The sequence below is a fragment of the Lithobates pipiens genome, unplaced genomic scaffold (assembly GCF_037356315.1).
Source record: "Lithobates pipiens isolate NorthernLeopardFrog02 unplaced genomic scaffold, aLitPip1_a1.2 Scaffold_13, whole genome shotgun sequence".
Taxonomy (NCBI): domain Eukaryota; kingdom Metazoa; phylum Chordata; class Amphibia; order Anura; family Ranidae; genus Lithobates; species Lithobates pipiens.
In genome coordinates, this window is record NW_027507718.1 from 400,163,041 (window position 1) to 400,178,469 (window position 15,429).

Sequence of the window (15,429 nt, forward strand, 5' to 3'; positions counted from 1 at the left end):
GCTGTTTTTTACTACTATTTTTGTGGAAATAAATTGGTTCCGATACGGATTACACTATGGAGACTGTTATTTTTTTCCTGTGAGGGCACAAATGGAATCTCCTTTTGAATAGGAACGATTATAAATAAAGAGGTCAGAAGGTCAAAGAGCTGGATATCGGCAGATTGGATTTAAAGGCAAACTACCCCTGTAGGGGTGATTCTTTTTGGTGAGTGGGGTACCTTGCGGGGGAGCACGGAAGTCACTTTGAAGATCACACAAGAAGCACAAAAGTCACTTTATGAACATTTAATGTTGAATTTGCACTATTGAAGACTTTTTGGAGAGTTGGACTTTTATTTTTATTTTTATTTTTTATTTTTTCTATTTTTGTATTTTTATTTCTATCATTTTTCTAAGGGTCACTATAACACATTTTTTATTTGTATTATATTTTTTTCATAGATCCTTTGCTAGTACATATGTTTGGAACTTTTTGCTTTTGAATTGTGTCACCTAATTCGGTATTTTCAATTGCACGTCTCACTTACACATAATTATTAGAGTTTGTTTTATATATTCATATATTTTTTAGATTCATATATATTTTTTTCACATGTAATAATTGGAGTAGATTTTTTTATATTATATTTTTCTCTTCCCAGCCGACAGATCGGTGGGTTTATCATAATGTGGCACTAATGCGATTTTAAGGAAAAGTCGCACTCAGTACAAGTTTTTCTATATTAATCTGGTGTTTTTTCACAGAATTTATATATGATTTGTTCAAGATTATACTAAGTTCTCAGGATATGGTCCTAAATTATTACACTGCTTATTGTCACATTGGAGTCGCAGTAGGGAATCTGTGCGATTGTATGTCACCTCTGGAAGTAGCCTCTTGTATGTGTATTTTTTTGGGCTTGGATTGAAATAAGTGGACTTTCCTTAGGGAGGCTTCATTTTTATTTAGGTACGATTACACATATGAATACTATCACTGGCGAGATAGAGTACTTCTATTTTTTCTTGGCATTTCTCGTTTTCTCTTTTTCATTTGCTTCATCAATAAGAGTCAATATTTGTTTATGTTAAATAGGTAGCGCCAGTTACCCCGGTTATTAGATTCTTTGAAAGCAAGGATAGCCTACAGCCGATGACCAAGGTGAGTGTTCCCGGAGTTATCCAGCCAACCCAACCAGCATCACTCTGGCATGACACGAGGAAGGGATGTCTGGATCAAGGCACTTATTTGTGGTCAGACGATGCTCCCCATTGGTCAGCAAAGATGATGTAACTCGTCCCGGCAAACCAACGATGTCAGACTGTCTGAAGTACGGGGCGGGTGTGTGGTGCCGATGCTCTGAGGAAATGTCCACCCACATCCCCACACCCAGACTGAGTGACCAATGGGGGAATGGGAAAGGCACCCAAGAGCTTTGCAGCTTCCGGAAATGCAGGCAAAAGTCAGCCCCGCAGTCCCTCAATGCACACCACAAAACAAACATGCTGAAACAGAGAAAATAAAGTATAAATATAAAATATAAACCAAGTATGCCCAGGTATGAAAGGACACAATACCAACAGGTATGTACCATAGTGGATTCAATTGGGCGGGAATTTCCTCAGAACATCAGCGCCACACACCCACCCTTACATCTGACGCCTGATGGCGCTGGTATGCCGGGAAGAGTTACGTCATCTTGGCTGACCAATGGGGAGCATCTTCTGGCTTCAAATGAGCAGCGGCAGATGTCCTGATCCAGACATCCCTTCCTCGTTTCATGCCAGCATGACGCTGGTTGGGTTGGCTGGATAACACCGGGAAGACTCACCTTGGTCATCAGTTGTAGGCTATCCTTGCTTTCAACACACCTTATTGACTGGGCTTCATTGTTCTCTAAGGTATATACCTTATCATATCACTTCACTCACTTGTTTTCACTTTTAGCACTAGCCGACTCACCTCTCTTGGCATGTCTTCATACATACATACCAATGCTTTTCTCTTTCACTTACTGTCCACTTGGGTTGGGGGTCTTTATTCACATTTAACCCACTTGGGTTTTATTCATTTTACTCATGATTCAATTGAGATTGGAGCCCCCGTTCTCACCTGCCATTTGGACACATACTTTTCTGGGAAATACACCTATGTTCTCTATTCTTCTACTGGCCCTACCCCAACTTCCAGTTGCAGACAACCACAGAGGCCCATGCTCTCCAGCTTATACACCCTTACAGGCTGAAAATGAGTAAGTTATTTAGAGATGGATATCCTTATCTCTATTTTACTGGTCAGAAATTCCGACCGTGTGTTTTTTTGGGTTTCATGCTAAAACGTATGTGTTATACCTATGTCCTTTTGCAGATTTAATCTATTATGTATCTGCCCCTGAAGATTGGCAACCATGCCATGAAACGAGTCGGGTGTACACAGATGCAAAATTCTTAATTATCAGGACCATGAATGCATGATTTTTGCCTTTTTTCTATGATATATTACACCCTGGATACTATTCAAATGTGAGTGCTTGATCCTTTGGAGCCTGGAGACGCACAAGCCAGCCATTTACATCAGGAGTTCCTGCCACTGTGGAGCCCAGAGATGGTATAGTGATGACCCATTACCAGGATTTGTCTAAACACACAACACCTGATTGAGACTAGTAAGGATTTCAAGCGCTTTTGACCCACTGTCATACGACAGGTGTGTCCAACCTCTCTGGTAAGAGTACCCATCTTTTCCATAATTGATATAACTACAGACAAGCTTTTGTTCCTGATTGATCTGTGTGGCCCCCCACTCTGCTGCTGGGAAGATCATCACTGATATACTTTTATTACATAATATATGTGGACTATACATTGGGACACAATTTCCGTTTTTTTCAGTATTTATCAGGATATATGTGTATTGTCCTTTGAGTATTGAATCCACATACCTAGTGAACTATTGATTTCACTTTTGTTCATTGTTTCACAGTTTGTTCAATTTTTTTCTATTTATATGTGCACATTATTCACATGTGTGTTCTATGGGATTAGCCTCCATTGCCATTTCCCATACTTAGTCACAGATCACCACACAAATTAATTTACCAGCGCTACACTATTTTTTGTTTATTTTCATGAAGCTTTGTTTGTTTAAGTGTTAGCAGCTTATTTTCCACTTTTTGCTTTAGCGCAGTGTTTCCCCCCTTTTCCTTCCATTTACTGAAGCACCTGGTATGAAAGTTAATGTTGAAGATGACAACCCCTTGGCATACCTACAACTATTTTTGACAGATGAGGTTATTGAAAAAATAGTTACGGAGACAAACCGATAATAAGAGCAACAAGCTGCTACGCATCAGAAGTTTTCATTTAGCAGAAAGTGGGAACCGGTGACCAAAGAGGACATTTGGAAATTTCTGGGTCTAATAATTCTTCAGGGAATGGTGGGGAAACCCTTGAAGAAGTGGTATTGGACAACCAATAAATTACTAGCCACTCCATTCTTTGGTACGATCATGTCAGAGTACAAATTTTCCCTGACAATGAAGTATTTGTACTTTGAAAACAATGAAGAATTTTATGAAACTACTCATCCAAACTCAAGAAGATTTTTGAATTATATCAAATGATTCAGAAGAATTTGCAACAGAGCTATGTGCCAGATAGAGACATCAGCATAGATAAAAGTCTAATGGCTTACAAGGGAAGGCTCAGCTGGATACAATACATGGCATCAAAGAGCGTGATTTGGCATAACATCCTTAGTGCTATGTGAATCGACAACTGGTTACATTTGGAATTCTGTCCTATACACTGGGAAAGGAACGAAGTTCAACCAAAAATACAGTAATTATGGAATGGCAACATCCTCCGTTCTCTTTCTGATTGAGCCGTTGCTAAATCAGGGCTATTGTGTAACTACAGACACCTTTTACACATCTCCTGAACTTTATGTGTTCCTTCTGCAGAACAAAACAGATGCCTATGGAATCATTAAGGCTAACCAGCGTGACATGCCGCCAATCTTTGGCAATAAGATGCTCAAGACAGGAGAAATGGTTGCCTGGCAGAAAGGCAAAATGATGGCACTGCGATGGCATGACAGAAAAGATAAGTGCCCAATGAGTACAATCCATAATACCTCCACTGTCATGGTACGCACAAAAGGTGGGAAAGACATCATGAAGCCACAGCTAGTGATAGACTACAACAACACCATGGGAGGTGTTGACAGAGCCAACCAAGCAATGACATTTTATCCAGCAATGAGAAAACAACAAAAAAAGTATTACAAGAAGATCTTCAGGCATGCAGACATTCTGCTAAAAAAAAGAATGAAAAGCCTGTGGTTCATGCTGACTTTGTTTGGAAAGTTGCCAAACTGATCTTTCTGAACCACCACAGCTGTGAATAGAGATGGACATCATGCTGTTGGCGTTGTCAACCCAGAACGCCTGACTGGCCATCACTTCATGGACTACATCCCACCAACTGAAAAAAGTCAGCACCCACAAGGGTGTGTGTGGTTTGTTGCTCAAAAGCGTGATGACAGTGGAAAGAAAATCCAAAAGGAAACCAGGTTCCATTGTCCTGATTGTGACTTTGTCCAGTCCAATGTTTCAAAATGTATCATACCCGGGATGTTTACTGATGCCACTCAGCAATCTGATCTAAATTAGGAGGGAGAAGAATGGAAAACTGTGATACCAGCATTACAATTATCTTGCGATTTCCTTTGGATTATGTCATTCCCGTCACAATCTTTCAACACCTTTATTATTATCTTAGTATCTTTTTAAACACCCTCTATATGTGTGTGGTGGTATATTTCAACAATATTCTTGTCTATTCATCGAGCCTCCTTGAACATACATATCACATGTGGATAGTATTACAAGGATTGTAGAAAAATAAGTTGTATGCCAAGGCAGAAAAGTATTATTCCTGGGTAAATAGTGTTCAAATCCTGCCACTCTGAAGGTATCCTAATGATTCCTAGGGTTCACAAACTATCATCAGTTTATGAAGGATAACTCCTTCCCGGTGACACAGTCAAGCCATGAATTTGAACCCAGAACTTCTGCTGTGTCAGGCATTGTCTCATCTTGTTAAGCCACCCGGAATGCTGGACATTTTCTTCAGACAATTCCTTGAATGATTCTGCCTTTAATTTTATTTGTCCAGAACCTTGAACTCTTTGCTCCTCCAATGAACTTCCTTATTTAAGCCATGTCTCTTGCTTTTGTCTTTCCTGCTGCTGTCTGTATCTTTACCCCCACCAGGGCTGGACTGGGACAGAAATTTGGCCCTGGACTTCATCCAGACCGGCCCACTTACATTTTGAGTGTCCCATCAGCACCCCCGTACATCAGAGTCCCATCACCAGCCCCTTACATCAGAGTCCCATCACCAGCCCCTTACATCAGAGTCCCATCACCAGCCCCTTGCATCAGAGTTCCAGCACCAGCCCATTACATCAGAGTCCTATCAGCACCCCTTACGTCAGAGTCCCATCAGCACCCCCTTACATCAGAGTCCCATCAGCACCCCCTTACATCAGAGTCCCATCACCAGCCCCTTACTTCATTGTCCTATCAGCACCCTTTTACATCAGATTCCCATCAGCAACCCCTTACATCACAGTCCCATCAGCAGCCCCCTTACATCAGAGTCCCATCAGCAGCCCCCTAAGTCAGAGTCCCATCACCAGCCCCCTTACATCAGATTCCCATCAGAAGCCCCTTACATCAGATTCCCATCAGCAGCCCCCTTACATCAGATTCCCATCAGCAGCCCCCTTACATCAGATTCCCATCAGCAGCCCCCTTACATCAGATTCCCATCAGCAGCCCCCTTACATCAGATTCCCATCAGCAGCCCTCTTACATCAGAGTCCCATCAGCAGCCCCCTTACATCAGAGTCCCATCAGCAGCCCCCTGTCAGGGCTGGCTTAGCCCTACCTTCTCTGGGCTGGCTGCTCAGCTGTCGGCTAATTGCCAGCTCTTTTCTCTCTCCACAGTTACCAGCTGTTCCTGATGATGCTCGTCTGACCTGCCTACTTAAAGCCTTCCAGCTCACTTCAACTCTGCCTTCGCCTTGGTCACATCACTGAAACCATCTCCTGAGGTTTGTTTAAAGACTGGCTGCTGACATCCCTTCTGGCTCCTTATCCTGCTTGCTGTTGCTCTACTTCTGAAGTCCCTGACTTCTGACCTGGCTGACTACCCGATCTGGTTACTGGACTCTGGCTATGCTTGACTACGCTTTTTCTATTGGAAGAAAAAGAAGAAGTTCCCCGTGGGGTTTTTAGGCAGCAATGAGGATGCAAAAGATTCATAAAAAATTACTTGGTTTTATTGGTCAAAAAACTAGTCATACCATATACAATACATGCAGGAATTAAAATGTGAGCTCTGGTGTACAGACAATAGATCCTACTGTTGTACAGAGTACAGATATAATGCATACATTCATTCTAAAAGAGTAAAAAAGTACCACAGCAGCGAGTGTCCACTATTGGGGGAGCAAGGCACCTGAAAGTAATGATTGACATAATCATAGTCTGTATTGTTACTTACATAAACATGGCAAATTTATTTTTTTGTATGTAGATGCACAGGGAACAGATTAAACAAAAACATAAGGCATGAGATGCAATTTTAGTATGCACCGCATGCTCATTATTTATATGTCATGTTAATTAATAATCCATGTAATATGTTTTATTCATTTAGTATCAATTATTAAAACTACCAAATAGTGATTTAATTGTGTGATGAATTGCTGTGGGTGGACTCTATAACACTGTCACCACTTGTAGGCTGGTGGGCTCTCTGGCTGGTCCCCCCCTGCCCCCACCCAGGTGGGTAGGTGTGGTGTGGACATAAATACAGTGATTCCTGGAATCACCGTTGGGGAGGAAGCTTGTTTGGGCTTTTAGAATAAAAGACTCTGGTTTATGTGGAAAGGACTCCTCTGGTAAAGGGTAACTACTATTGGTTAATGTACATGAATATATAACCATGATATAGCTCAATGTTAAATAATTGTCATCTTGATATGCCTGCAGAAATGCGGAGATAAAATAAAAAATGCCCCCTGAAGAAGGCCACAAATCGTCCAAGACTGAAATGCATTGGGGTATCAAGCATGCCAGATGGTTATTGAAATTACAAAATGGATATTGATTTGAATACTTTTTTACTCTTTTAAAATGAATGTATGCATTATATCTGTACTCTGTACCAGAGCTCACATTTTAATTCCTGCATGTATTGTATATGGTATGACTAGTTTTTTGACCAATAAAACCAAGTAATTTTTTATGAATCTTTTGCATCCTCATTGCTGCCTAAAAACCCCATGGGGAACTTCTTCTTTTTCTTCCATGTTTGTTATGGGGTGTGCAGCTAGCTCAGCTTGTCCTTTGGGCGCCCTCTTTCCTTTTTGAGAAAAACGCTTTTTCTATTTACCTTTTAATTTTTATTAATAAACAAGTGTGATTTAATTGTACTTCTGTCTCAATCTGATTCATGGTTTCTGACAGTAGGCGAAGTCCATGAATTCAGAAGATACAGTCAATCCACTTGTTGGTAATATTTTTTCCAGATTGGATGAGCAAGATCACCCCATGGATCAGTTTGCCATGGCATTACAAACGCTCCTCAATCACACGGCTCACCTGGAATCCCCCACAGTGGCTGCTCCAGTACAACCTGAGTAGCAGGCCGTCCTTGCTGCTGCACCAGTCTCTGTGCAGACACCCGCCTCGAGTATTACCTCTATAAGAGGTATGTTTGGTTCTGCTCCGCTTCCCCAGAGATTTGGGGACGATCCAGTTCAAGGCAGAGGGTTTCTCAATCAGGTTGAGATATACTTCCAGATGCTGCCCCAGGCGTTTCCCACGGACAGAAGCAAAGTAGGTTTCATGATATCTTTGCTTTCTGAGAGAGCCTTGGCCTGGGCTAACCCTCTATGGGAGACGCAAAAACCTGTTGTCTTGAGTTACCCTCAGTTTTTGGCCTCCTTTAAGAGGGTATTTGATGTTCCTGCACGCTCCGCTTCTGCTGCCAAGTGCCTCATGTCCATCAAACAGAGTACGAGAACTGTTGCCGACTACACCATTGAATTCCGTACTCTGGCAGCAGAGGTTGCTTGGAACAATGAGGCCCTTGTGGCTGCTTTTTCTCATGGTCTCTCGGATTCCATCAAGGATGAGATAGCAGCCCGAGATATACCCACTGAGCTGGAGAGTTTGATCTCGTTTGCCATCCTCATTGACTCCAGACTCAGAGAAAGACTTTCTCTTAAGGAGGAAGCCTCCTGTACGTTTTTAGCCTCCGAGCTTTGTAGTCCCACCCATGCCTCCCTCACCTTCCATGCCTCCTGGTACCGAGTTGGTCAGTGAAGATGAACCCATGCGCCTGGGCTTCACACGTCTCTCTACGGATGAGAGAGCCTTTAGGAGGAGGGAGAGATTGTGCCTTTATTGTTGCCAGGCAGGTCACTTTTTGAAGTCTTGTCCTACTCGTCCAGGGAACGCCCGAACCTTGAGGTCCTGTCATGGACAGACCTTAGGTGGCGTTGTTTCATCCCCAGTTATCCAGAAGGATAAGCCCCTGGTTTTGGTCACCCTTTCTTGGGCTGAGTCGTCCATCAAGATACAGGCTCTAATCGACTCTGGGGCTGCAGGCCTGTTCATTGATGCTGCATTTTTTTCGCAGCACTCGATTCCGCTGCAGCTGCGTGACACTCCACTTGCCATTGAGGCTCTTGATGGGAAACCTTTAAAGCCTGCCCATGTGACTCATGAGACGGTTCCGTTGTCCATGGCCGTAGGGGATTTCAGCATGAGATAATCCAATTCCAAGTTATTTCCTCACCCAGGTTTCCGCTGGTTATTGGTTATCCTTGGCTACAGAGGCACAACCTCTCTTTTGATTGGCTCCATGTTGAGGTTCTCTCCTGGTCACCACAATGCAGTGAGACATGCTTCCTGAAGGTATCCAAGGTCCTGTGCACCTCTTCACTCCCCTCCCTGCTGGAGGAGTACCATGATTTTAGCGATGTCTTTGATAAAGGTCAAGCCGGTAGTTTGCCTCCACACCGGTCTTAAGATTGCGCAATTGACCTTCAACCTGGTGCCATTGTGCCTGTTGTTCTTATTCTTACTGACCATAAGAATCTTACATTCTTGTCTGAGGTTAAGCGATTCTCTCCCAGAAGGGTGCGATGGGCTCTTTTCTTGTCGAGTTTTAATTACATTGTCTCATTCTTACCAGGTACTAAGAATGTAAGGGCTGATGCCTTGTCATGACAATTTTCCTCCACTTCCAAGTCGAAGTCGGTTCCGGTTCCTGTGATTCCTCCTGATCGTATCTTGGCTACGGTTCGCACCAGTCTTACTTCTCCTTTGGGCGACAAAATTCTTGCTGCTCAGGTCCATGCTCCTCCTGATAAACCTTGTGACCGCTGCTCTGTCCCAGAGAGTTTCTGTACTGCTGTACTCCAGACTTACCATTCTACCAAGGCGGCTGGCCATCCAGGACAAAATCAACTCATTTGGGCCATTTCCCAACAATTCTGGTGGCCTAGTCTAAGGGCTGAGTTTACTGCCTTCGTAGCTGCCTGTCCCATGTGTGCTCAGAGTAAGACTCCACGACACCTTCCAGTGGGCCTCCTGCAACCCATACCCAATGGAGAGAGGCCCTGGACTCACCTGTCTATAAATTTCATTGTGGAGTTGCCCAACTCCCAAGGCAACACTGTTATCCTTATGGGGGTTGACCGGTTCTCAAAGATGTGTCATTGTATTCCACTTAAGAAGTTGCCTACCTCTAAGGAACTGGCTTACATTTTTGCTCGGGAGATCTTTCACTTACATGGGCTACCCAAGGTGATTGTCTCGGACAGGGGCAGTCAGTTTGTCTCCCTTTTCTGGCGAGCCTTGTGTGCACAGTTGGGAATCCAGCTTGCGTTCTCTTCTGCGTATGACCCGCAGTCTAATGGGGCAGCTGAACGAGCCAAGCTACGTTGCTATATTTCTGACCATCATAACAACTGGTCTGACCTATTACCTTCAGCAGAGTTTGCTCACAACAGTGCCTTGAATTCTGCCTCCCGATTGTCTCCATTTATGGCGAATTATTGTTTCCAACCTTCCATGTTGCCTGACTCGTTTGTTCCGCAGAGTATTCCTGCATTAGAGGAGCATCTCCGTGGTCTTCGTTCTACTTGGGTACAAGTCCAGGAGGCTTTGTGTCATGCTAATGATAGGTACAGACTCTATGCTGGCCGCAGAAGCTTGCCTGCGCCTTCCTACCAGGTTGGAGACAGGGTCTGGCTATCATCTCACAACCTCTGGCTTCGTGTTCCCTCACTGAAGTTTGCACCTCGGTTTATTGGGCCTTTCCGTATCCTTCGTAGGATTAACCCAGTGGCTTACGCGTTGGACCTTGCTCCTAGTGTGCGCATCGCAAATGTGTTTCATGTCTCCTTATTGAAACCGTTGGACTGTCACCCATTTACCACCTCGGTGCCATCTCCTCACCCTATTCAGGTTGAGAACCATGAGGAGTATGAGGTACAATCCATTGTTGACTCCTGTAGGTTCCGTGGGCGCATACAATACCTGGTGCCTTCGAAGGGGTACGGTCCGGAGGAACGCTCCTGGTTTTCATCGTCTGACGTACATGCCCATGTCCTCCTCTGCGAGTTCCATAGACAGTTTCCCCTCAAGCCCGGTGGCCCTCCGAGGGAGAGGGGTCATTGAGGAGGGGGTACTGTCAGGGCTGGCTTAGCCCTTCCTTCTCTGGGCTGGCTGCTCAGCTGTCGGCTAATTGCCAGCTCTCTTCTCTCTCCACAGTTACTAGCTGTTCCTGATGAGGCTCGTCTGACCTGCTTACTTATAGCCTTCCAGCTCACTTCACCTCTGCCTTTGCCTTGGTAACATCACTGAAACCATCTCCTGCGGATTGTTTAAAGACTGGCTTGCTGACATCCCTTCTGGCTCCTTATCCTGATTGCTGTTGCTCTACTTGGATCCCTGACTTCTGTTCTGGCTGACTACCCGATCTGGTTACTGGACTCTGGCTATGTTTGACTACGCTTTTTCTATTTATCTTTTTATTTTTATTAATAAACAAGTGTGATTTAATTGTACTTCTGTCTCTGTCTGATTCATGGTTTCTGACACCCCCTTATATCAGAGTCCCATCAGCAGCCCCTTACATCAGAATCCCATTAGCAGCCCCTTACATCAGAGTCCTATCACCAGCCCCTTACATCAGAGTCCCATCACCAGCCCCCTTACATCAGAGTGTCCCCCTCCCATGTGTACTCACAGTTCTGAAGGCAGCTTCTGTTCTTCCACTCTCCAGTCATGTGATAACGAGTGATAGGGGAGAGAGGAAGGAAAGTCTGCCGGCCATCTAGCTCCCCCTGCAGGCTGGAGGGAGCAGACAGCCTAATGCTCTCTCCAGCATATGACGGAAGCTGCTCCTCCCGACAGGAGTGAAATCACGATCCCTCCCTGTCAGAGAGGAGCGGCTCCAGGACTGCACCCGACTGATCCACTGAGCCATCGGCCCACTGGGAATCTCCCAGTAGTCCTGATGGCCAGTACATGCCTGACCACCACTCCTTATTGGCTTGTTCCTTGACTAAGCTTCAGCTTGATCTCGACCTGCAACTACAGTACTTGTTACCGACCTTGTTCATTGACTACGCTTCTGTTTGATTATTTCTATTTCTATTTCTGTTTGACTTTATAATAGGCAAAAAGGAAAAGGGTTAGTGACCATAATAGGGTCTTCCTTTCAGAGGAGACTTAAGTTCTTTATGTTATAGGCATTTACTTGCCCACTTAGAGATGTTTGTATTTTAATTGCCCCATTTATATACAATAAGTTCATTCTTTCATTAACCATTTGAGATTGCATCTCCTCACCAATGTTGCTAATTTAACTTGATTCATAAGGAAGACTGTTGGGACAGGCATGACTCTTTCTACTTCCCATAGCATGGGTACAAAAAAAGGGATTAATTATTAATTTCTCCCAATCTCTTCTACCTCTGAATATCCCAGAGGGATACATCTTATGCCACATACACACTACCGGAATTTCCGGCAGACTAGGTCCAACGGTCCTTCCGACTGATTTTCTGCAGAGTTCCGATGGACTTTCCGAACGAACGGACTTGGCCACACATGAACGAACTAAGTCCATTCGAAAGTCCATTCACTTTGAACGTGATGATGTAAATGGGACTAAACAAGGAAGTTCAATAGCTGGTAGCCAATAGCTTCCCTTGCGTTGTTTTTGGTCCTTCGGACCAGCACACAGAAGAACAGTTTTCCTGATTTTAGTCTGTCGAAATTTAGATTTGAAACATGTTCTATTTGTAGGTCCATCTGATTTTTTATTTTTTTAAAAAAAGGATCGGACTAGCCCATACACGATGGGCTAGGTTTTAGTCTTCCGGAAAGTCCGTTTGTGTGTACGCGACATTAGAAACTCATGCATTAGCCCTGATAATTTTCCTTGACTGATTTACAGTTTGTCAGATTGTCATAGGACTTAAAGTGATTGTAAAGTCTTGTTTTTTTTTTTTTACAAAAAACAACAAACATATTATACTTACCTCTTCTGTGCAGTGGTTTTGCCCTATTCGCTGCTCCTGGCCACACCCCCTTCCTGTCAAGTGCCCCCACAGCAAGCAGCTTGCTATGGGGGAACCCAAGCCAAGCTGCAGCTCCATGTGTCCATTCAGACATGAAGCTGCCTTTCGGCGCTGCCCCCTCTATCTCCTGACTAACTAGCTAACTGACTTTGACAGCTGTATGAGCTGGGGTCCTGGACGACCGAGGGACTCGATGCATATAGCTGGGCAGAGATGGGGTACAGGTAAGTATTAGGGGGGTGCTGTGGAGGCTGCTACACACAGAAGTTTTTTTTTTTTTTATCTTAATGCATAGAATGCATTAAGATAAAAAGCCTTCTGCCTGTAAAACTCCTTTAATAGATTATGTGTCCTTCAAGGGAAATAGATCCCTTTAGCTAATTTTCTCATTATGTACACAGTGATGACCTAGTGATACCCCTCCATGTTAGACATGTGCGCCATCAATAAATTTGTTTTGTTTCGTTCCGTTCTATTTCATATTAGCCGTTAATTTGTATTTCATAATTCGGGTCCGAAATTCAATTTGCATTCGTACAAAATACGAAGGTTCATTAACTTTTCGTAACTATTGTGAACGTTCATTATGATGAATTTAAAAAGCAAAAAATACCTTTCTCAATATGGCAGTCATCGACTGTGCTGACTTCCTCCTGGGTTCGTACCCCTGCTGTGCTCATTATGAAGGGCTCCCACCATCACTTTGCTGTGCTCATTATGAGGGGCTCCCACCATCCCTGTGCTGTGCTGACTTCCCCCTGGGGCTGTACCCCTGCTGTGCTCATTATGAGGGTCTCCCACCATCCCTGTGCTGTGCTGACTTTCTGGGTTTTTAACTTCATCATAACAAATAATCGTAATTAGTATGACAATAATAAAACGATATTAACAAACATTCTTATTTTGTCTGATTCTGAATCTCCCATTGACTACCAGTACCAGTCTCCCACTCCCATATTAAAAAAGGTAATTTTCCCAACCCTCACTCAGCAGCAGAAGAAAACCTCTGATTGGTCAACAAAACACCAGTCATATTTCCGTTGTAACAGAATTTGGATCCGAAATTCGTCAATGAAATTTCATACTTCGTATACAATTCGGAAGCATAGAAATGTGTATTTCGGATGCTTCCAAATGTACGATTCATACGAAACGAACCGCACATGTCTACTCCGTGTTTTAAAAGGGTAACCTTTACTTATCTCATGAAGTAGTTGGAACTGAGATACTTACTTTTCAACATAATTAAACATTGCTCAACCTTTTAGGGAATCTGTTGTAGTTTGAAATTATAATGGAGCAGGATAATAAATATATCGGATAGGTTTACTTAATTTTTGTGTCTCAGTTGGGCCTTTTTGTTTAATACCCAAATGGGAGCCTTTATAACTTTCTGACTGTTGATACTCGCTGGTTGATGCTTAGACTAATGGTATAGGGTGGTATACTTTTATTTGTGGTGTGCTTGACTTTTCTAGACTAACTACCGCATTTATCGGCGTATAACACGCACTTTTCTCCCCTTAAAATCAGGGGGAAATCACGGGTGCGTGTTATACGCTGATCCTCCATGAATTCTGAACGATTTTGAGCCTCTGGGCAGCTTTCAGTCGCCTCCGGCTCTTCTCGCGGCTTTCGCCCACCTTTGGCTCTTCTCGCGGCTTTCTGCCGCGTTCGGCCATTCTCTGCGTTTTTCGGCCGCCTTCGGCCATTCTCGGAAAAACCGCCAAGAATTGCCAAGAGCGTCCAAAAGCCACCGAGAGTGGCAGAAAAGCCGCGAGAAGAGCCGAAGGCGGCCGCAAGCCGCGAGAAGAGCCGAAGAACTGCCGGGCACCGCCGAGATACACAGGACATCTCAGCGGCGCCATTTTTAACAATAAAATCTGCAAATAACACAAGGGGACAACAATGCACAAGGCTGCAATGATGGACAGGCTGCAGGACAAGGCTGCAATGATGGACAGGCTGCAGGACAAGGCTGCAATGATGTACAGGCTGCATGACAAGGCTGCAATGATGGACAGGCTGCATGACAAGGCTGCAATGATGGACAGGCTGCATGACAAGGCTGCAATGATGGACAGGCTGCAGGACAAGGCTGCAAATGACACTGACAAGGCTTCAGATGGACACTGATAAGGCTGCATTGATGGGCATTTAAATGTAAGGTTTTTTTTCGTTAAATTTCCCTCCTAAAAGTTTTTTTCCTTAAAATTCCCTCCTAAACTTGGTGTGTGTGTTATACGCTGGCGCATGTTATATGCCAATAAATACGGTACCTTTTTTATGTTTTTTTTTTTTTAGTTGCCAACTCTTTTCACACTCCTACACAGCGTGATGGGACTTTGGGATTTCCCCTTTTATCTGGAGTCCCTGCACACACGGACCTTCTATGAATTTTTTTAGAAGGCCACTGTCATGAAAAGGTCCACCCGTTGGTGGCGCTGTTGATCTCTTGGATTGCAGTACCAGTGTCCACCAGTGGGTGTCTTCTAACACCCAGGGCCTGTAATAAGAGGACCTACCTCCTGGTGGCACTATTGGATCCCTGGACTGTAGTACCAGCGCCCACCAACGGGTGTACTCCGGCAGTGTGGAGCAGACAGCACCTGCTGCGATCAGCTGTTACGTGAGGGTAATCAGTAGTCTTATAAATACCCAGCGACCCCTAAGCGGCTTGTCTCAGTATCACACTTTCTCCATGTAACCTGAACCTTTGAACCTGAACCTGAACCTGAACCTGAACCTGAACCTGAACCTGAACCTGAACC